The sequence below is a fragment of the Rattus norvegicus genome, chromosome 11, assembly GCF_021556685.1.
Source record: "Rattus norvegicus strain SHRSP/BbbUtx chromosome 11, alternate assembly SHRSP_T2T, whole genome shotgun sequence".
NCBI lineage: Eukaryota > Metazoa > Chordata > Mammalia > Rodentia > Muridae > Rattus > Rattus norvegicus.
The window spans coordinates 144,547-166,865 of record NC_141544.1 but is presented as its reverse complement, the minus strand read 5'-3'; the positions used below and the strand labels follow the sequence as shown (position 1 = coordinate 166,865).

The following is a 22,319-nucleotide window of genomic DNA, read 5'->3' as shown; positions in this document are numbered from 1 at the left end:
GCCAAGAGACAGTCTGATCCCCAGTGACTAAAGATACAGACGATGTCGAGCCATCTCTCAGGGCCTGAAAATCAGGCCCTGTGCCTGAGAAGCCAATGTTCTTAGGGACCGATCCCTCCGTTCAGTCCCACGAGAGTGACATTAATAGTGATGTGTGATTCGGTGCTTCTATATCCATCTTTACCTCCACCCTGATGACCCAGAAGCAAAATAAAGTTTATAGTCTTTATAGGAAGTAACTCAGACCTGGTGCTAAAGACATTTTCCAGCCCAAATCGCCCCAAAATTAGGGTTGAGTAAGACAAAGAAACAACAAAAAACAAAATAGAGAAACTGACAATACAAATCGTTGAATAAATAGTTGTCGACCACTTGATCAAAGCCACGGAACTTGAGTTTATCTCATATGTTGTAAAAAGGCAGCACCGTCGGCTCACACGGACACACGTCGGGTTTACTATGCTGGAATCTACGCCTACTTTGAGAAGAGAAATGAACTTGCAGGTATGAAGTATGTTTACGGATGGGCCGTGAATCCTCTTTATTCTTTGGATCTTTTTGTGCCTTAGGTGTCAGAGTAGCTGTGCCTTCACAGAGTGAATCAGGCAGTGTTCGTTCTGTTTTTCTTTTATGGCACAATTCTGCATGAAAAGCATCTGGATTTTTTTGGTCGGGAGGATTTTAATGACCGGTTATACCCATCTTAAGGGATGGATTTCTATGGGTCAATTTATCTTATCTAGGTGGGCGGTTTATCTGTCGGCTCTGAGTTCATCGTGTGGACATTTTGTGGAATGTAAACTCACTGAGATAAATCACGTAGGTAAATCTGATTGTTAAATCACGAGCATCTGGATTTTTTATTTTAACTGGTTCCTGGGGGTGGATGCTATAACCATTAGGGGGCAGATGCTGGGGCACAAACAGAGCAGCAGCAGAGAACTGGGAGAGGGTATCCACTCCTGTGACCAGGGGACAGGTGCTGGGACCAGGGAGCAGGTGTTGGGAGTGTGGGCTGAGTCCACAGCAGGGAGCCATGATAAGGTGGCTGCCTCTGGGACCAGAGCAGGACACAGAGCCACGAGGTCCGGCCACCGCTGGGACCTCTAGAGTCCTGATGTTACTGGGTTGCTGAGAGAGACAGATGTTCCCAGCTGTCACAGAGACAGTGGCAGGGTGCAGCTAGCAATGGGGGCTGAGAGACTACTGCGACCAGAGAGTAGGTGGGGTAGCACAGCATGACGTCACTCTAGATACCCGCTGATGCCACATTTGTAGGTCGCTACTCACTATGCTCCCAGGGCAGGTCGCTGCTCACTGTGCTACCAGGGCAGGTCGCTGCTACACGGCCCCATGCATCCAAAGTCACGTGACTAGCTGGGGTGCGCTCCTCCCAAATCCGTGCTCTGCCACTTTGGCTTTCTCTCTGAACCCCAGCCGAGTCGCCTCGTGAAGGAGAACCCCACACAGTCTCAGTTTAGAATCAACAGGACACACAATCACTGGGCACCGCACCCATCATCCTAATTTGTGAGTCGTTCTGAGTTAAGTCCACTGGGGGTGAATCTCGGGGGCCTTGTGTTTGCTACGTCTTCCTCCGAGCTCCCCTTGTGCAAAATCGGGTCACATTTTCCAGCCTCTTCTCTTTCCTTCTGTGACCTGGAAGTCCCGCCTACCCCACTTCCGGTGATTGGTCCCGAGATCTTTATTCATCGGGGAAGGTCATGCCACGATGTAACCAGAGTCTGAAATAACGAGATAAAATGTGGCCGAGTCAATGTGAAAACCTTGGCCACACACTTTTAAATTATTTATACGAAGGAAAGGAAACGTCTGAAAATCAACTACATTTCGTGTCTACTGTCAGTAAAATGTCCACGGTGAGGGACATGCTCTCCACGCCCAGCCCCCCTCACTGCCCACGCCCCGCCCCACTCACCCCTCCTCCCGCACGTCATCATCATGTAGCTCCCCAGCCAGTCGGAAAGGGCCGGGTCCGGGTCCAGGGCCTGAGAGAATGGGCGTGGCCTGACGGTGACCCTGAGTGACACTTGTGCTACCCCAGCTCCTTCCCACAATCATGGACTCATGACCAAGCTCCTTCTAGCACCGCCCACCACCTGAGGCCCCGCCTGGATCAGCCCCGCCCATCAATCAAGTCAGTTCCGCCCATTCCCTGAGGCTCCTCCTGGCAGGAGACCCCGCACAAAGGCGCCACGCCCATGCTCAGGCCATCGCTATCCAGTAGAGAAGGGAGAAAATCAAGAGATAAATTGAAAGAAGTTGGGCCAGAATCAAATTTGTCTTCATCAAGAATAAAGTTCTAGAACTTTTTGAGAGTTTCCCAACTGTAGAACAAGACAGGAGGTTTGGAAAGGGACAGATAACTATAGGGGAAATTGTTTCTGACATCTCGATATCTAAAATCATTGACACTTAACTGGTTAAATAATTAATTATAACTAATTATTTTCTTAACATCTATATATGTAAGCTTACAAATTGTTATTTGTGGCATTTGAATACAAAAATTTCCTTATGATTTTCTCTTCTTTACTGCACTTCAATGAATCAGTCATTTGAAATCAGAATTAAGCAGCAGCAAATCTTTATAAAAAACTTTAATTTGATAGAATTTTACTATTATTATGTACTGAGATATTACATATATCAGTGAGTCTGTGTAGTGAGCAGAATGAGTAATTTATTACTCTCATCAAAATTCCAACTTTTTAAAGATACAGACATTCTAATCTAACATGTTCTTTCTAGGATCATTACATTGCCCTGGTACACTACATAATTAACTCTGAGGTTTATAGAGTATCTGCCAGATCGTTTCAATCACAGTTCTTAGTCTCTAGGCTTTAGTCTATAAAATTTACTATGTATTGATAGCGGTGTGTCCTCCTCTGTATCCTTCAAAGCTGTCTGGCTTCACAGAAGTGTGTGAAGGTTTCAGATTCCATGTCATTAAAGAACATTACAATTCAAAATTCCTTGTGATTTTGTGTCTATTCAGCTCTAAGTTTCAAATTGTTAAAATAAGTTTCCATGCTATCTTTTTCATAAGGAACCTTATGTTGAAAAAATAAGAATTGAAAATATTTGAAGTTTCACATGCATTTCACCATATTTTACACAAATATCCACTTATGCATGTGTTTATCTATCTCTCTGTCTTTCCATCTGTAGATTTGTCTGTCTATACATTCATGCACTCATCCATCCATCCATCCATCCATCCATCCATCCATCTATCTATCCATCCATCTACCTACCTATCTATGTTTCTATATATCCATGTATATGGCTCCTATCTCATGTATATCATATTGGTATATCTACATATATATACATATATATGTATATATATGTATATATATATACATGTGTGTGTGTGTGAAAACGTTGTTCATTACAAACACTTGTGGTTCCACCTGTGTACAAAAATTATGTTTTAAAGGCACAGGGAGAGAAAACGCAATGCACATGTCACTTTGTTAGATGACATGAGCCTTAGAACATTGACATCACAATGGTTATTCATCTTGACAGCTACAGAATCCTCAGACTTCAGTGGTTTTCTAGCCACTGCAGTCACCAGTTTGGTGTCTAGAGGGAGGAAGGTAAACGAAAATTTCACATTGTTTGATAAGTTCTTCATCCCAGGCACTATAAAAAGGTATATATTTATATAATTTGACTCTCATGATAGAATTCTGGTATTACGATGTGTTCTGTCTTGATAATTCAAGATCATTTGAAATAACTCTCAACTCAGCAGTGGTTTCTTGATAGGGTAATCATTGTAGCAATATTCAGTACCAATGTTCTACAGAAACAAAGTTATCACATGGAAAGGGGTACATTTTTAGCTACACAGGAGAATAATTTCTGTAAATTTTAAAAACTGTACAAGTTAGAAGTGAGGATTATTTTATGCCCAATCCACTTACTTTACCCCCATGACTGCAGATTATTTTTTTAAGCAACTGGTAAATATAACCCACAATGTAGGAATTCTCTGGATTTCAAGAAAATGTTATTGTTTCCAACACAGATTGTGCCCTTTGAAATCTAATGCTCAGAATTTAAAATTCACTCAGATTAGCCATGCACAACTTTCATCACATGGTCATTTGCTTAAAATTTTGTGCATGAAGCTAAGGTAGTCCTATTTTTCAAACATACCTTTACTTTATTGCTTGATGTGTGTGATTTCAACTATTGGGTGTTCTCACTTTGATTCATGTGAGTCTTAAGCCCCTTCTAAGTGTAAGCTATGAAATTTCTGTACATAATGTTTGAAAAATGTAACATATATTGTAGGATGAATTATAGTCACTTGAGTAAATATATATTTATATATCTTCAAACTGAAAGAGCAGGGCACAATAAAGAAATCACCAAAACAGAAGCCACTCCCTTATTACAGAGAACAATTTTATTATGGGTAAGAGAGAAAAATGTTCAGAGGCATATGGATACTTTCAAAATATAGAGAAAAGAAACAGGCTTGATATGACCACATCTGGCATAAGACAAGGAAGACTATCAACTATCATAAGAGAGAAATTTAGATATCTTGGTCACAGAAAAGGACTCACAAAGACAGGAGGGGGTTCTAGCACAGGTTAGCAGTTAGTATAATGAAGAAGGGGACAGGGATGTTGGAAAATGTCTATAAACTAGATGGGGGATTTTAAATTTATAACATGTATGATTACCCCCTTCAGGAATAAAGAAGGTCAGAATGGGAATTGATATCCTAATAGGAACAAGTCAGTGGAGAGCCATATGTCCCTTTTGCCACAGTCAAGGGAAATGTCTACCTTTGCTGGACAAGACCAATTTTACAAATTTTTGATTAATGCTTTGTTTTTTTCATTTTTGCTATTGCTGTTGTTCTTGTTTGTCTGTTTGTTTGTAACTATCACTAATCTTTCTTTACTATATTTTGAGCTGGACCAAGCCTGGCATCTCTGAGACTTTCCCACAGACCTAACTGGTTTAAATCAAGATAACCTGATTATTTTCAGCACATCTACAATGTTAGCTTACAAAGGTTTAGTTATGGCGTTTTCTCAGAGTATCATATTTGATATCTGACATAATATATATCTACATTAGGATTTATAAATGTTTCAAATATCAGTTATAAAATAGCAACGCAATAATTTTATTGGAGGGTATCACCACCACTTTAGGAACTGCATTAAAGTGTTGTAGCACTTACAGTTTGAGAACCATTGCTCTATATCCTACCAACTACACTTCTTCCCATGACACTTCTGAAAAGGCCCTATTCCTTCCATTCGTTCCCAATAGTTCCCTTCATACATGACATATTCTCTGTTACATTTTAAGGCTGTCTATAGCTCAACAGAATCATGCTTGGAAAACTGAGTCCGCATTTTAATACCATTCACCCTTTGAAATACAGTATGAACGTCAGTTTCCTAACTTATCCACTGAATACTTGTTCTGCTAGATGGAGTTCTGCATCAGGAGAATTCTTTTTTTTCAACATGGACATGACTAAGGAGGAAGATGTAGGAGAAAAAAATCGAACCGTGGTTTGCAAAGGCGCTGCGGTTATCTGAAGAGGCTGGAAAAAAATATAACGATACCAGACGCTATTCAGTGATATTTCGGTTGTATCCAGTAAACTGTAAGTATACGCATCATGCCTTCCTTACTATAAGAGACTACACATTGGAAAGGCCTTAAGGTACAAAACTATTTATAATATTTTTGAGATTATAATTACTTCACTATTCTTCTTTTTCCTAATCCATGTCCTTCCATATACACTTCCTTGTACTTTTTTAAAATCATGGCTTTGTTGAGTTTTTTATTACTTATTCTTACCCATTATTTTATATGTAAGCTAACATAAGATACACATATATAATAGATATGCATGGATAATATATATATATATATATATAGTTTCTAAGTACTTAAATATAACCTGCTCAGTCCCTATAATATTGCTTGTATTTGTGTTTTCAGGAATGTGTATTTGGTATTAGATAAACAATCCAACTGACAATCCTGGGGGGTATTTCTCTTACTCTCAGGTTTCCTTAGTGGCATATGCTTCTTTGAGTAGGGTTGATGCTTACTGGATTACCCCTATATATTTCTCAATTCATTTTGTCACATTCTTTGGGCACATTTAAAAAATTAATTAAGGTCCTACTCTTCTGTTTGAATCTGGTGAAAGATTAGCGACAAGACACCAAGGAGACAGTTAAGCTAGCATGAGCCCACAGTTCTAGCATTTTTCAAAACTAACTTAGGAGGATTACAACTCATAATGACAGCCCTGTGAACTTTCAATGACACATTTATCTACATAAAATATTAAATTCATCATAAGCAGGAGTCCTCTTGCTCGGTGTTTACAGATTGATTACAGAAGCAAGATGGTTGGTCATAAGGGGCTACATGTGAGCCTCCTGCCCTCATAGCTTCCACATTAGCATGAAGAGACAGGAAGCAGCTCCTATCCCTCCACTACCCAGGGAAGCTGCTGGCACTAAGTCTTGCTGGGTGATACTGCAGACACTAGAGAAATCTGATGTGATTGAATGAAACTGTGTACTTGGTTATATTAGAATTTATGACCATAGACATGTTTTCTGGGACCACATCATATATACTCTCCAGTAGTCATGATCATAGCCTTCATATTATTCTAGAAGATATGATGCTGGTATTAATATTATCCAGTAGGGGTTTGGGATTTAGCTCAGTGGTAGAGCGCTTGCCTAGGAAGCTCAAGGCCCTGGGTTCGGTCCCCAGCTCCGAAAAATAAAGAACCAAAAAAAAAGGTAAAAAAAATATTATCCAGTAAATATCTTAAGTGCTGTTCTCATAAGTACATAAATTTATCAGACAGACATCAATAAAATCATCTATTCCATTTTGGGGGGCAGGGGTTAAATTTTCTGATCATCAGTGAAACATGTTCGAGAAGATCCATTTCACAGATTGTGAGAAAAATAAAATATTCAGGTGAGAGTTCTTCTATACATTATAAATACACCAACTGGGCACATTTTCCTTGTAACCCTTACCAGTCATGTATGCTCCTTCACAGGAAATGGTCATTAGTGCCTGAGGCAGGCTGAAAATAAGAGAATGGACTGGGTGTCTGTCAATCTGTCCATCTTTCTTGTTTTTTTCTACTCAGCTCTCTTCCTTTCCACGGTGGAAAATCTTCACATTTTATTTTAAAAGATAGTAATCAACTCATCTGAAATGTAAAAAGAAGCAAACTGATCATTTGCCATATAAGTGTAGTTGATGGAAGGAAGTGAACTTAACTTTGTATTGAGAAAAAAGGAAATGGAAATGCTTGGTTTCTTAAAAGCAGTACATATGGTCCATTCTGTCGTGTTGCAATAGTAATTAAAACTATTTTTAGATTCTCGTTCACATTATGGGAAGAAGGTTATCAAGGTTATAAGAAGTGATTATCATTATTTCCACTTTCATGGATGGTTATCTCTCATCAGACATTGGAATTAGAGGTTTCAGGTTCAAGGATTTCGTGAGAATTTTGGTTTTTATATATGCATATATATATATACATTTAGATATTTAAATGGTGAATGTAAAATATAAAATATAAACGTGTCATTATTGAGACACATGTGTATGAATATCTTGAAGTAAATGTTCCATGATGGCTTGTACTTTGAGTATAGCATGTTACATTAGATTATATGAGGAATCTTTTTCTGTACTGCAATTAGTCTTCCCATGTTTTGAATATTAAAGGTTTATATACAGGATTTTTGAACCATGATTTATTCTTGTGATTGTCTGTCCCTGGAAGTTGAGAGGGGGTCATTATCTTCAGTTATGAAGCCACATATTAGCTCACGAGTATCTGAAGGAAAGTTTAATACCTAGGTTTACACAGCAAATGAAACAGATAATATTAGGTCCATCATTAAAAAAACACACAAAAAAATCATGAGTGTCAGGAGATCTGTCAGGAGATAGAATGGAAAGGAGAAAGTGACAAAAAAATCATGAAATGCATTTTATTAATGTAGAATTCTCAGAGAGCAAATTACTCAGAAAAAGAATGACAAAAGAAGAAAATTTATGCTTCAAAGATTATTGTTTCTTAAAATCATTTCTAATAGTATCAGAATGCTTGATAGGAAGACATGATTATAATTATTTGTCTTAATTATTGGAAAAAAGGATCGCCTTTTTGGTTACTTGTGTGATATGTACTTTGCAGATTTTCTACAGGAGCTCCTGGAATGAGATTATTGAATATTTTAGTACAGGGAGATAGACAACAGAAAATGAATTTTATTAAGTCAAACAATATTTTTGTTTTTATTCTGAAAAGATTGTTAAATGCAATTAATTAAAATAAAATATCTTGAAATAATTTCCTTTGTGTATTATGCAAAAAAAATCAAAGCAAAATACTTACTCCTTAACTAAATCCAGGTAAGAAATATTGAAATAGGTGGCTTTCTATAAACACAGATGTGCTTCAATTTAGCAATGGATGTGTCCTTTTTTGGTCTGAGGCAGGAAGAACTTGGTTTTACCACAATACCAAGTACAATGCAAATTAAACTAACAGATATTTGATTCTCTTTATAGGAATAAGAAGAAATTTAAGATAAAACATGTCATTCCATTGGATCACCTGTGGATTGGTGATGAAGTGGACGTGTTCAGGTCAGACAACATTACTGCTTCCAAGTCCATTTACCTATAGTGGCCGATGGGACATGTTGCTGCCACCTTTTAGTATCAGCTGTAATTTGGTCCACTGATCACAAGAGAATAACTTCAGAAATTGTGGGTCAAATTAATGGAGTGTAATTCACTTACCAGTGAATGAGTTTGCTCATTCTAAAATTCTACAATTAGAAAACAATAATCAGGCTACGGCTATCGGTGACCATTGAAGAGTGTGTATCTATCTAATAACTTCTTTCACCAAAGGCTTCATTAACCCAAAATGTCAGAAAAATAGAATCAATTTTAGTCTGATTGTATACGGGATGCCAACTCAACCTTTCCCCTTCTATGAAGATCCTAGATTTTCTATTCTCTTCACCATATCCATTTCAACATGTAGGTAGGTTTTTTATGGTTTTTTGTTTTGTTTTCTCTTTTTTTTGTTTTTGTTTTGTTTTGTTATTTTGTTCTCCTTACATTTTTAATTGATCAGGTTACAGATTGCAACTTATGCTTGTCCTTTTCTTAAGATCTACAAATTCTGCTCTCATATTAGTCCAGAACCTATCACTGTCTCCCACCAGGAAAGGGAACATTGTCCTTCAAAAGGAGGGAGGGGAAGTCCAGGAAGTTCCCACAGAATGCAAGAGTGGGTAACTCCTCACAAGGCAGAGGCCAGGAGGATGAGCTTGACAGTTCTACTCCAAGGAAAACCCAGATAAACAATGGCAAAGGAAGAACGCTGGGGTATTCTCAGTAGTGCCACTTCCTGTTTAGCATCCAGGGTTTGGAAACCTGCAGGATACACAGAACCAGTACAGCACTGAACAGAATCTTATGGCAGCATGAAGAAGCCAAGAAAGGTGCTGCACGGCAGTCCTCAGGCTTGCTTGACTCCCGCATAACAGGTTCTGTGTCAGGCGTGCCTCCAAGATCACACAGGTTGTGCAGAAGTTTGCTAAGCATCGAAAGGAGAGCCATTCGGGTCACAAGACTACAGAACAAGGTTCCCAAGAACAATATGACTAAAATACAAGGACATGTAGTGCTCAGGCAGGCTCTAAGAGGCGGAACCCAAGGCCTGCAAGCTGTCTTGGAGTGCCATCTTTGCCATCACTGCCACTGTCACCTCCAGCCAGGTTCTCCTGCTCACAGGCCTCTTTGGAACCAGGAAGTTTGCTACCCTGATTCTCCTTGAAACCCAAAACCACGTATCTGACTTTCTGCAACGCCAGCTGCCTTCTCAGCTCATCTGCCAACTGTGAGAGATCTCACTCCATAGCATATGCATCTTCGCCGTCTGCATAGTACTTGGGCTCCACCTCACTAACCTGGAAGTTCAGGGTGTTGGAATAGAGGTGCAAAGCTGCTCGGTTGCTCTTCCTGGCCTGCAGGGAGACATACTGAGCGCTGGCCTGAGAGGCCTGGTCCATTAGCTACTGGGCCAGGCCAAGGCACCGGTGGGAGTGCTTCACAGCCAGTGAGGTGATGTCTCCATGAGGGACATCATCAGGTCCTCTTCCATTTTGGCCAGAACATAACCCACAATCTTCCCAACCTCATCCTCAGCAATGTAGGGAGCTGGACCCACGAGAGGCCATGATAGCAGTGCTTCATCTGGGAGTTCTCGGGCAGGCAGAGCAGGTTGCAGTGTTGCATGTCCATCACGTCATATGGTCGAGCCCAGTGGATGTTCATATTGGTGGCAGGAAGGCCTATCAGACTCCGGAGAGTCAGAGAGGATGCCACAGAGCACAACCTACACCAGCGCCATTTGCTTTAAGACAGCTGGATTATCCAAACACAACTCACACAAGATGAGGAAGGTCTCTCACTATCTTCCATTTCGTTTCGACGATGCCATACAGAACTTGTCCATCTTCATGCACATGGGGCCACAGTCATGTCCGAAGCGAATGACGACCACACAGTCCTCCTCAGAAAGGATGGCCTGGTCTACCTGCCAGCCATTATGTAGACGGGGAAGCATGGAGGACATCTTGAACGCGCATGGGCCGTTGAACGCCACGAGCTTCCTCTAACCTCGTGTGAGCCCACAGGGCCGGACCAACGGGGTCCTCCACCCAGCACCAGCACCCTTCATGTTTTGATCTGCGATGTTCATCAAGACTGCACAAGATCCATGGGGCAGGACAGAGGTGCATTGTCTTCTGAGAAGAATGTGGACAGGACAAGATCCTACTTATCCTAGACATTCTTCTCCCCAAATGATCTGATTTTATTTGTATTCTAAAAGTACACAGATTTAACTCTTTCCAATAATATTGTGTAGTATAATTTTATTTGACAAATATTTTCTACACTCCCACATTTTCTTAAAAATTAGTGTTTAATTGAATGATGATGCTCATGAAATATTCAAGTATTTGAATGTCTCTGTAGCAGAATATCACTGGTGTTTATAGTCGATTAAAGAAGACTAGTGTCTTTAGATCATCAGAGTCAGGTATAATTTTCAGAGTTCAAGAAAATTTCAAATTTGCATTCAAATCTTTCATGAAAAGATGTGCTCATGGCATATTGAAATTATATTGAGTGTAGTTGTAGGGATTGTGTAGCATATGCCTTCTGCTCTAAACAAGCATACAACAACAATCAAATTTTTCCCCATGAAAAATTCATGCCTACCCCAAATTTGAGCTCTTTTCATTCTTCTATCCAAACTCTTAGTGTCATCTCACAGTTGACTCAAATAACATAAACATAAGGTTTATGACCATGCTAGGCTCTGTGACTGTGCTCTTTATGGGGAAAAGAATTTGTCATGGACTCTGACAAAAGAGAAGATGACCTTTTGTTCTCTGAATATTTTCTACTCCTCTGGTAAAATCTCTAAAGATTGTTATTTAATGCTTAGTGTTTCTCTCTTATCAAATATGAGATGTATTATATTTAGGGATGGTAAAGTGTCTCATAACAGCATAAGTATACAAAAAATTAGGTCGTTTGGAAGTGGAGACATGTTGACACTACCAAATATACTTATACCGTAATTGATGGCCACGGATGTAAGATTTTTTTATGTATAATAACCTTAAAAATCTTACCATTTATCATGACTCTAATATTTTCAATTTTACAGTTTCATGGAAAAGACCACTTGGTTGCATTTCTTTCTACAAAGCCTTCAGGCCAGGGCGATATTCATACTAATGAGGTGCTTCATGCTCCACCAATCCCTGGAGGACAAGTATACAACCGTAGCCTGTTATGTATAAAAGGCGAGCGCCTTTGCTGCTCGGGATCCCCGTATCAACAATGAGGTGGTCCTGCAATAAAGGCTGTTGAGAAGAATCCGACGGTGTTGCATCTTCCTTGCTGGCCAAGGTGGGCGCGACAGAAAACAACATGAAACAAGACTGATTCATGTACTATAGATGCAAAAGGAGTAAATACTTTTCGTTATGTCACTGAAATTTGAACCAAATAGTCCCAACAGCATATATTTCCAAGGGAAGTATTATTACTACAATTAAACTGTCTATTCCTGAGGCCTTATTGCTTATATATAGACTTCTGTGTTGTTTCCACTATTCCTTATTCATTTAAAAATATGTGTACTAAACAATTATTATTATATAACATTAACATAAATCATTACATTTCTCTCCATACCTAAGTGTTCAGTGATATATTAGCTGGAAAGAATAGGAATTCAAGGCCCATACCTAAACACAGTAAAAGTCATATACAGCAAACCAGTTGCTAACATTAAATTAAATGGAGAGAAACTTGAAGCAATCCCACTAAAATCAGGGACTAAACAAGGCTGCCCACTCTCTCCCTACTTATTCAATATAGTTCTTGAAGTTCTAGCCAGAGGAATCAGACAACAAAAGGAGATCAAGGGGATACAGATTGGTAAAGAAGAAGTCAAAATATCACTTTTTGCAGATGCTATGATAGTATATTTAAGTGATCCCAAAAGTTCCACCAGAGAACTACTAAAGCTGATAAACAACTTCAGCAAAGTGGCTGGGTATAAAATTAACTCAAATAAATCAGTAGCCTTCATCTACACAAAAGAGAAACAAGCTGAGAAAGAGATTAGGGAAACGACACCCTTCATAATAGACCCAAACAATATAAAGTACCTCGGTGTGACTTTAACCAAGCAAGTAAAAGATCTGTACAATAAGAACTTCAAGCCTCTGAAGAAAGAAATTGAAGAAGACCTCAGAAGATGGAAAGATCGCCCATGCTCATGGATAGGCAGGATTAATATAGTAAAAATGGCCATTTTACCAAAAGCGATCTACAGATTCAATGCAATCCCCATCAAAATACCAATCCAATTCTTCAAAGAGTTAGACAGAACAATTTGCAAATTCATCTGGAATAACAAAAAACCCAGGATAGCTAAAACTATCCTCAACAATAAAAGGACTTCAGAAGGAATCACTATCCCTGAACTCAAGCAATATTACAGAGCAATAGTGATAAAAACTGTATGGTATTGGTACAGAGACAGACAGATAGACCAATGGAACAGAATTGAAGACCGAGAAATGAACCCACACACCTATGGGCACTTGATTTTTGACAAAGGAGCCAAAACCATCCAATGGAAAAAACATAGCATTTTCAGCAAATGGTGCTGGTTCAACTGGAGGTCAACATGTAGAAGAATGCAGATCGATCCATGCTTATCACCCTGTACAAAGCTTAAGTCGAAGTGGATCAAGGACCTCCACGTCAAACCAGATACACTCAAACTAATAGAAGAAAAACTAGGGAAGCATCTCGAACACATGGGCACTGGAGAAAATTTCCTGAACAAAACACCAATGGCTTATGCTCTAAGATCAAGAATCGACAAATGGGATCTCATAAAACTGCAAAGCTTCTGTAAGGTAAAGGACACTGTGGTTGGGACAAAATGGCAACCAACAGATTGGGAAAAGATCTTTACCAATCCTACAACAGATAGAGGCCTTATATCCAAAATATACAAAGAACTCAAGAAGTTAGACTGCTGGGAGACATAACACTATTAAAAATGGGGTTCAGAGCTAAACAAAGAATTCACAGCTGAGGAATGCCGAATGGCTGAGAAACACCTAAAGACGTGTTCAACATCTTCAGTCATAAAGGATGCAAATCAAAACAACCCTGAGATTTCACCTCACACCAGTGAGAATGGCTAAGATCAAAAACTCAGGTGACAGCAGATGCTGGCGAGGATGCAGAGAAAGAGGAACACTCCTCCATTGTTGGTGGGATTGCAGACTGGTACAACCATTCTGGAAATCAGTCTGGAGGTTCCTCAGAAAATTGGACATTGAACTACCTAAGGATTCAGCTATACCTCTCTTGGGCATATACCCACAAGATGCCCCAACATATAAAAAAGACACGTGCTCCACTATGTTCATAGCAGCCTTATTTACAATAGCCAGAAGAAGGAAAGAACCCAGATGTCCTTCAACAGAGGAATGGATACAGAAAATGTGGTACATCTACACAATGGAATATTACTCAGCTATCAAAAACAATGACTTTATGAAATTCATAGGCAAATGGATGGAACTAGAAAATATCATCCTAAGTGAGGTAACCCAATCACAGAAAAACACACATGGTATGCACTCATTGATAAGTGGATATTAGCCCAAATGCTTGAATAACCCTAGATGCACAGAACACATGAAACTCAAGAAGGATGACCAAAATGTGGATGCTTCACTCCTTCTTTAAAAGGGGAACAAGAAAACCCTTGGCAGGGAATATGGAGGCAAAGTTTAGAACAGAGACAGAAGGAACACCCATTCAGAGCCTGCCCCACATGTGCCCCATATATATATATATATATATATATATATATATATATATATATATATATATATATATATATATATATATATACAGCCACCAAACTAGATAAGATGGATGAAGCAAAGAAGTGCAGGCCGACAGGAACCAGATGTAGATCTCTCCTGAGAGACACAGCCAGAATACAGCACATACATAGGCGAATGCCAGCAGCTAACCACTGAAACTGAGAATGGGACCCCCATTGAAGGAATCAGAGAAAGGACTGGAAGAGCTTGAAGGGGTTCGAGACCCCATATGAACAACAATGTCAACCAACCAGAGCTTCCAGGGACTAAGCCAATACCCAAAGATTATACATGGACTGAGCCTGGGCTCCAACCTCATAGGTAGCAATGAATATCCTAGTAAGAGCACCAGTGGAAGGGGAAGCCCTTGGACCTGCCAAGACTGAACCCCAGTGAATGTAATTGTTGGGGGTAGGGTGGTAATGGGGGAGGATGGGTAGGGGAAGTCCATGTAGATGTGGAGGGGTAGGGGTTAGGGGAATGTTGGTCCAGAGACCAAGAAGGGGAATAATAATCGAAATGTAAATAAGAAATACTCAAGTTAATAAAGATCAAAAAAAAAAAAGATTTAATGCCAGGCATGTAATAGACTTGCTAGTAAGAGAGAGCGAGCAGGATAAGAGCAAAAACTTCTTTCTTCCATGTCCATATATAGTCTTCTGATAGAAGGAATTGCCTACATTGTAGCTGGATTAAATACCTGGATTCAAGGTGTGTTTTTGTATTTTACAAATTCAGACAAAAAGTAGATCTTCTAACTTTGAATGAAAGTGGAAGTCCTTCAAAAGTATGCCCATTATTTTATGGTTTTAGATAATTCCAGTTGTAGTCCAGTAGGCAACCAAAAATAGCCATCACGAGTCTACATCTTGTCAACTTGAAACAACATCATATTTCCTTATATTGTAAATAATTTGTAAATGAAAATAATAACCATATTATAATGGTGCCTTGAGAAAATAGAATGATCCTACATACAGTTAGAAATACACTATATATTTAGCCAAGTCATAGGTATACTGAATGAGATATAATTATCAATTCTACAATCTCAAGCGCATAATACATTTAGAATAGGTGGAAATGGTTTTTACGAAACATTCTTTTACTATCTCAAATTTGAAATAAATATGAAAACCATTGATATTGTCTTAATTACTATTATATTGCATGATAACGAAATGGATGAAAGAAAACACAAAATCTATAGAAACACTTTGTTAACAAAATACGAAGAATTATTGATTTCAATTATTAATCTTTTTTCAACAACTGGTTATGGTTGTAAAGACATCCATGTGTAAATACAAACTTAGGTTGTATTTATAAATACCTTCTTCACTACCCTGTCTTATTTTCTTCACCCATAAGAAGCACCTCATTAGATACCAATCTCCATGCCTGATGGGTTTGCACCCTTTGTCATTCTGCATGGGTTTGGCTATTTTCCCTTGAGTATGACCGCAAAGATTTCTTCATCTTTTCCCAGCTGAAGCTGTCTCTGGTGTCCACTCCCTGTTCTGAAAATTTTTGTGGGAGAGCACCCAACTCTCTTCTAGAAACTCAGAGTCAAAATGACTTAGCTGACTGCATATTCTTGACACTTGTTAAACTGCTTTCTTGTTTCTCCCTGCATCAGCCAACCAGGATGTGTTTTTTTTCTTGCATACTTTGTTTTTAAAAAGAAATCTGATGATTTGCATTTAGAGTTAGTCAATTGAAAATGTTTCCTTCCAAGCCTTGATGATTCTGAGTAGTCTTTCCATTTTACCCTATAATATCATGAAGCCACAGCTTTACCTTTTTCAAATCCTAACAAGTTTGAGCAACTTCTACATTTCATCATGGACTATGACCCTGATGTGTGTAGATTTCTTTCAAGCCTGTAACCTGAGGCATTCTACAGGGAACCAAGACAAAGAAACTCAACACAACAGTTGAGGCCCTTGTCTAAATTTCCTATAGAAATTGTCATCTATTTTGTCACTTCTAGAAGTAATACTGGACACAGCACCTTCTCTTTGAACTCATAATGGTCATTTTTTGATACTGGTAACAGAAATCAAGGTTCTAGTGAGATGTCACCAAATGACCCTTTACTCAACTGTTTGGTTGTATTGTAGCCACCATTAATTTGTCTCCTTATATTAATTTATTTGTTTATGTGTTGTTTATCTCTGTCCCTTCTGATCATTCTGTTGCATGTCATTGTGATTTGAGAATTAGGTATTTAAACTAATAAGCAGCTCACTTCTTTGGGATATTGTCTTTACTAATTCTCGAAGACTGATAAAGACAAGGAGATGTGTGTGGATTCTACAAGTTAGAATGGTCTTCTTTTGATGTTAAATGGCTGAGTGCAGGGACATAAAACCACTGGAAATCTGGAGAAGTACGGCTGGGTGTCATAAGAACTCCTGGCCATTCTAATTAGTTTCCTTACATAGATGTGTGCTTAGGTTTATATTGACAGGTTCCTCTCTGGCTTGGACCTGTTTCCTTACAAGTATATCTGTGACAACTTTAGAAATAACCTTCCTCCAAAAAATAACAGGGACCAAACCACCATCACAAGAGTACACATGGATGGACCTATCACTTTTGCCACATATGTAGCAGAGGATGGATTTGTCAGGAATCACTGGAAGGAGAGGTCCTTTGTCCTGACAAGGCTCAATGATCCAGGGTAGGGGATGTCAGGGAGTGGAGTGGCTGGGTAGGAGTTTAAAGGAGAACCCTCAATGAAGCAGGGAAAGGGGAGTGCGATAGTTGGTTCCTGGAGGTGAAACAGGGAAAGGGAATAACAATTAAAATGTAAATAAAAATAAATAAATTTTATCAGTCTTCCAGTAACCAAGCCTGAAGGGGAAAAAGCAGTAAAATTCTACACATTTATTAAGATGAGGAAGCATTACACCTATCCTCTTTCTCTTTAGGATTGGTGCCCTCATCCTGGGCATCAGCCATGCTCCAAGTGACCTTTCCTCCTCGTTTATTGTCTCCTTGAAAAACTACAGTTGATCCAATTATGCTCCTTGTTGCCTGAACACCCCCAATATGCCTTAAATCTGTCCAGTTCCTGCCATTATTTGCCTCCAGTTATCCTCTGATTTTACTCTTTTTGGGATCAAAAGATCTGAGTGAGGAGCCCCTATACCGAGTTATTATATGTGTTTCCTTCTGGACCAGTGTCCAAATACTACAGAAACCCTCTTTCTCTGAGAAAACCCAGACACTCATCTCTATCTTAGAAAATGTTTTTTATGTTCATCAGCACAACGACAATTATTGCCAACAGTTACTGGCCACCCTGTTCATATCAGAAGAGAGGGACTGAAAAATGTTGGAAAGGAAAAACGTGGTTCAGGGTCCATATATGGATCTCTGACTGATAACACAATTGTATTGAGAGTCTGTTTCCATTCAACTTACCCTCCTTACGAGTCTGACCTTGATCAAGGTACTGGGTGCTGGACATCTATTTCCAGACTTTCTGGCTGGGCTCCAAGCAGCACCTCGGAGACCAGAAAACATGTCAAAAGTAAGTGAGTTCACACAGGGTACCTCAGAACAACCTTCTACTTTTATAAAGTAGTTCCTATGCACATATCATATCCCTATACCAATAGTCCCATATGCCCTGGAGACAAGGCAGATGTTCAAGAGTGCTTTTGTCACTCAGTTGGCACCAGATATTTGATGTAAAAAGATTAGAGGGATGTGCAGGTATGGATGAGTCTCAGTGGTTAGTGGTAGCTTAAAATGAGTGTGAAAATAGAGATTTGATTGAGAGCCAGGAGGACAAGAGACCATTAGTGGCAATCCTAACAGTAAATCTGAATGATAAACAAGTTTGGTGAAACAAACAAGAAAAGGGCCAGGAAACTACCAACCAACCATTGGAGAAAGACAAACATGCTACCTGGAAAAATAAGTCCTGTAATTGGAAGTAAAAGTAAAGTGAGTACTACACTAAAGTGAATGTTGGGGTGCAGGCTACAATACTCCAGGAGCCTATGGTAAAACTTAAAATTGTGGAAAAGCAATTGAGTTCTTACTTGTCACTGGATCGACACATTCAGTCCTCAATAATCCACTATGATAATTACCTGATCAAAAGAGCATTCAAAGTAGCAAAAGGAAAACTCCCTTAATGCCTCTGAAGCAGCAAACATTCCATTGACATAGGCAAGGGGATAATAACTCACCAACAGATGAATTGATCACGCCAGATTGCCCCACTTCTTCCTGTTTAATTCTGGCATGAGACCTTCTCATAAACTGAAAGCAACCATCATCTTTCCTAAGAATGAGACACAGTTAGACTTCCAGACACTAAGAAAGAAAACACTGTTTCTGTTTACCAAAAGAATATCTTCTTTCTGAAAGTCCTGCTCCCTATTCAAAAGATAGTTGGATTATCATTCAGATTTGTAGTGAAGAATCCTATGTGTATTGGCAGACACTATCCTCCCAGACGTGGCCCTAAAACATAGTCCCATAATTTTTCAACTGACCAGTTCATTTGTGTATATGTAGATTAAATAATTCACAGTCTGGAAACAATGGGAGAGTTACAGTCTATATTACCCAGACATAAAAGTTGAGAATCCTGATATCCTGCCAGTCTCACTGGAGTATGTTGTCATTACTTGAGAAGAAACTGGGACCATTGATTATATAACTATCTAAGATCTGAGGGACTTGCACTAGAGGGTAGAGACTACCCACCCCATAGTTCCGATCTCATATACACTCAGAAGTCTGAATCCTCCAGAGAAAAATATATAGACTGTCTGGTACTTGAAAGATGCATTCTTCAGGTTCTCTTTGGCAGAGGAGATAAATTTAAATTTTGAATGACAGTTACAGAGGAAGGTAAAGTGGACAAATAACTTAGACCCTATTTACCCAAGGTTTTCAAAATCCTCCAGTCCTCTCTGTTGCTGGCCTCAGAAGTTTCCCAGGTCGACACTCTTACAACAGATAGATAACCTCCTCCTCTCTCCTGAAACTCAGTATAATTGAACAAGGACCACTGAGGCACTGCTCCAAGAGTTATAATCACTGAGCTAGCAAGGGTGAGCTAGGAAAGTTCACCTTTTTATATTAAGAGGACACCCATCTTGGCAAAAATCTGGGGGAGGCAAAAGAAACCTGTATCAGAGAATGGTTGCTGTTGTCCCACTGGTCCCAACTGGAAAGGTTGATAGACAGGTTTGAGAGATTCTTGGTATGAGTGGGTATTGCTCTGCCTGGATATCATGGTTTTGGAGAAATAACAAAGCCTCAATACCCCAAAACACATGAGGATACTAGGACCGAATCTGAGTTGAGACGGAAGTTATGGAATTTGATACTTGATAGTTCATTTTGGTTACAGCCCAACATTTCAATGTTCCTCAGAATGTTTTCATCTCTTTATCCATGAAACAGATGAAAAGACACTGCATGAGGTATTTACAAAAACACTTTAGGATCATGAAAATACCTTGTAGTGCAACTGTCCAAACAACTGGACCCTGTAGCCTCAGGATGGATCACTTGTCTAAAAGCTACGTTAGCTGCCCCTATTCTGTGAAAGAAGCAAAGAAGTTAATTCTGGGTCAGCATTTTATACTCCTATCATCCCAGAGAGTTGAAGCTTTTCTACAAGGAACACAAGAACCTGGCTTCTATTTTTTTTTATTATCTTTCTTAACTTGAGTATTTCTTATTTACATTTCAATTGTTATTCCCCTTCCCAGTTTCTGGGCCAACATCCCCCTAATGCCTTCCCCTTCCCTTCTCTATGAGTGTTCTCCTCCCCATCCTCCCCCACATTACCACCTTCCCCCCAACAATCACGTTCACTGGGGATTCACTCTTGGCAGGACCAAGAACTTCCCCTTCCACTGGTGCTCTTACTAGGATATTCATTGCTACCTATGAGGTTGATACCAGGGCCAGTCCATGTATAGTCTTTGGGTAGTGGCTTAGTCCCTGGAAGCTCTGGTTGGTTGGCATTGTTGTTCATATGGTGTCAAAAGCCACTTCAAGCTCTTCCAGTCCTTTCTCTGATTCTTTCGACGGGGGTCCCATTCTCAGTTCAGTGGTTTGCTGCTGGCATTCGCCTATGTATTTGCTGTATTCTGGCTGTGTCTCTCAGGAGAGATCTACATCCGGCTCCTGTCGGCCTGCACTTCTTTGCTTCATCCATCTTATCTAATTTGGTGGCTGTATATGTATGGACCACATGTGGGGCAGGCTCTGAATGGGTGTTCCTTCTGCCTCTGTTCTAAACTTTGCCTCCCTATTCCCTGCCAAGGGTATTCTTGTTCGCCTTTTAAAGGAGTGAAGCATTCACATTTTGGTCATCCTTCTTGAGTTTCATGTGTTCTGTGCATCTAGGATAATTCAAGCATTTGGGCTAATAGCCACTTATCAATGAGTGCATACCATGTGTGTTTTTCTGTGATTGGGTTACCTCACTCAGGATGATATTTTCCAGTTCCATCCATTTGCCTATGAATTTCATAAAGTCATTGTTTTGATAGCTGAGTAATAGTCCATTGCGCAGATGTACCACATTTTCTGTATCCATTCCTCTGTTGAAGGGCATCTGGGTTCTTTCCAGTTCTGACTATTATAAATAAGGCTGCTATGAACATAGTGGAGCACGTGTCTTTTTTATATGTTGGGGCATCTTTTGGGTATATGCCCAAGAGAGGTATAGTGTCCTTTGCCTTACAGAAGCTTTGTAGTATCATCAGATCCCATATGAACATAGAGAAAGTCTTGGCTCTCCAAGAGGATATTTGGGTTCCCGTATGATTTGTTATGCTTCACTGATATGGACATCAAAGAGATGTCCACATTGAGACTAAAGGTAACTAGATCACTGACCTCGATGCACAGCAAGTGTTCCTAAGACCAGTGATGCTACTGACCTTCTGGTGACAATCCCAACCCACTGCTACCTGAGACTTCATGGTATAAATAAGATGTGAGTATTCAAAAGTATCAAACGGATACCTTGAAGCCACAGGTTATTACTAAACAACAGAAGGAAAGATCATTCTTCTAGAAACAATTGGCAGTTTTCTAGTAACTCAGCTTTACCAGGCTACTTGACTTGGTTCCACAGAACTCTATGAATTGCCAGCACCAATGTGTGTTATACCGACCTACATTGGACAGCATGGCAGGAGATGTCTAAGCCAGATGTTAAGTTTAAACTTATATAAATACAAGACAGAGTTCGTTTGACAGGAGAATTCCATATGAGTGGCCAACACTATGATGAATTATGGGAACCTGACTTAACTGACATATAGACTGCTAGGATAGGATAAAAGTACGTGCTTATTTTTATTGATACCATTTCTGCGTGAGTAGAAGCTTCTCCAACAGAGAGAAACTGCTGAAAGAGAAACTAAAAAGCTCTGCTAGGAACTTTTCTCCTAAGTTTCCCTTTCACTAAGAATGCTGTCGTGAAATAGCCCAGATTTATAGCCAGAACCTCTGAATTAGTAGTCAAGTTTTATAAATATTGTGCAATCTTTGTTGTGCAAACATAACTCAGAATTCTGGGCAGGTGGAAACGATGAACAAGACATTAAAGGAAACACTATGAAAACTCTCAGTAGACTCCAGGGAAGTATGGAAAGCATTTTTTGTTAGGTTTTTTTTTCTAATAGGGCCTGCTACATTCCATGAGGGAGGGATTCATCCATATAATATTATGTT

At 39.5% G+C, this 22,319-nt stretch overlaps 1 long non-coding RNA gene and 2 pseudogenes across 1 annotated transcript; all 3 read right to left on the bottom strand.

Moving 5' to 3' along the window:
- Window positions 1–215: 215 nt before the first annotated feature.
- LOC134480937 (uncharacterized) lies at window positions 216–2,128 on the bottom strand. The gene is made up of 2 exons (XR_015632872.1): window positions 1,940–2,128; window positions 216–1,745 (listed from the first exon to the last, which is right to left on the bottom strand). It is a non-coding gene; the product is annotated as an uncharacterized LOC134480937 (long non-coding RNA).
- Window positions 2,129–9,779: 7,651 nt separating this feature from the next.
- Window positions 9,780–10,428, bottom strand: LOC148002387 (N-alpha-acetyltransferase 11-like; annotated as a pseudogene).
- Window positions 10,429–10,538: 110 nt separating this feature from the next.
- On the bottom strand, window positions 10,539–10,729 carry Txnl4a-ps2 (thioredoxin-like 4A, pseudogene 2; annotated as a pseudogene).
- Window positions 10,730–22,319: the final 11,590 nt, after the last annotated feature.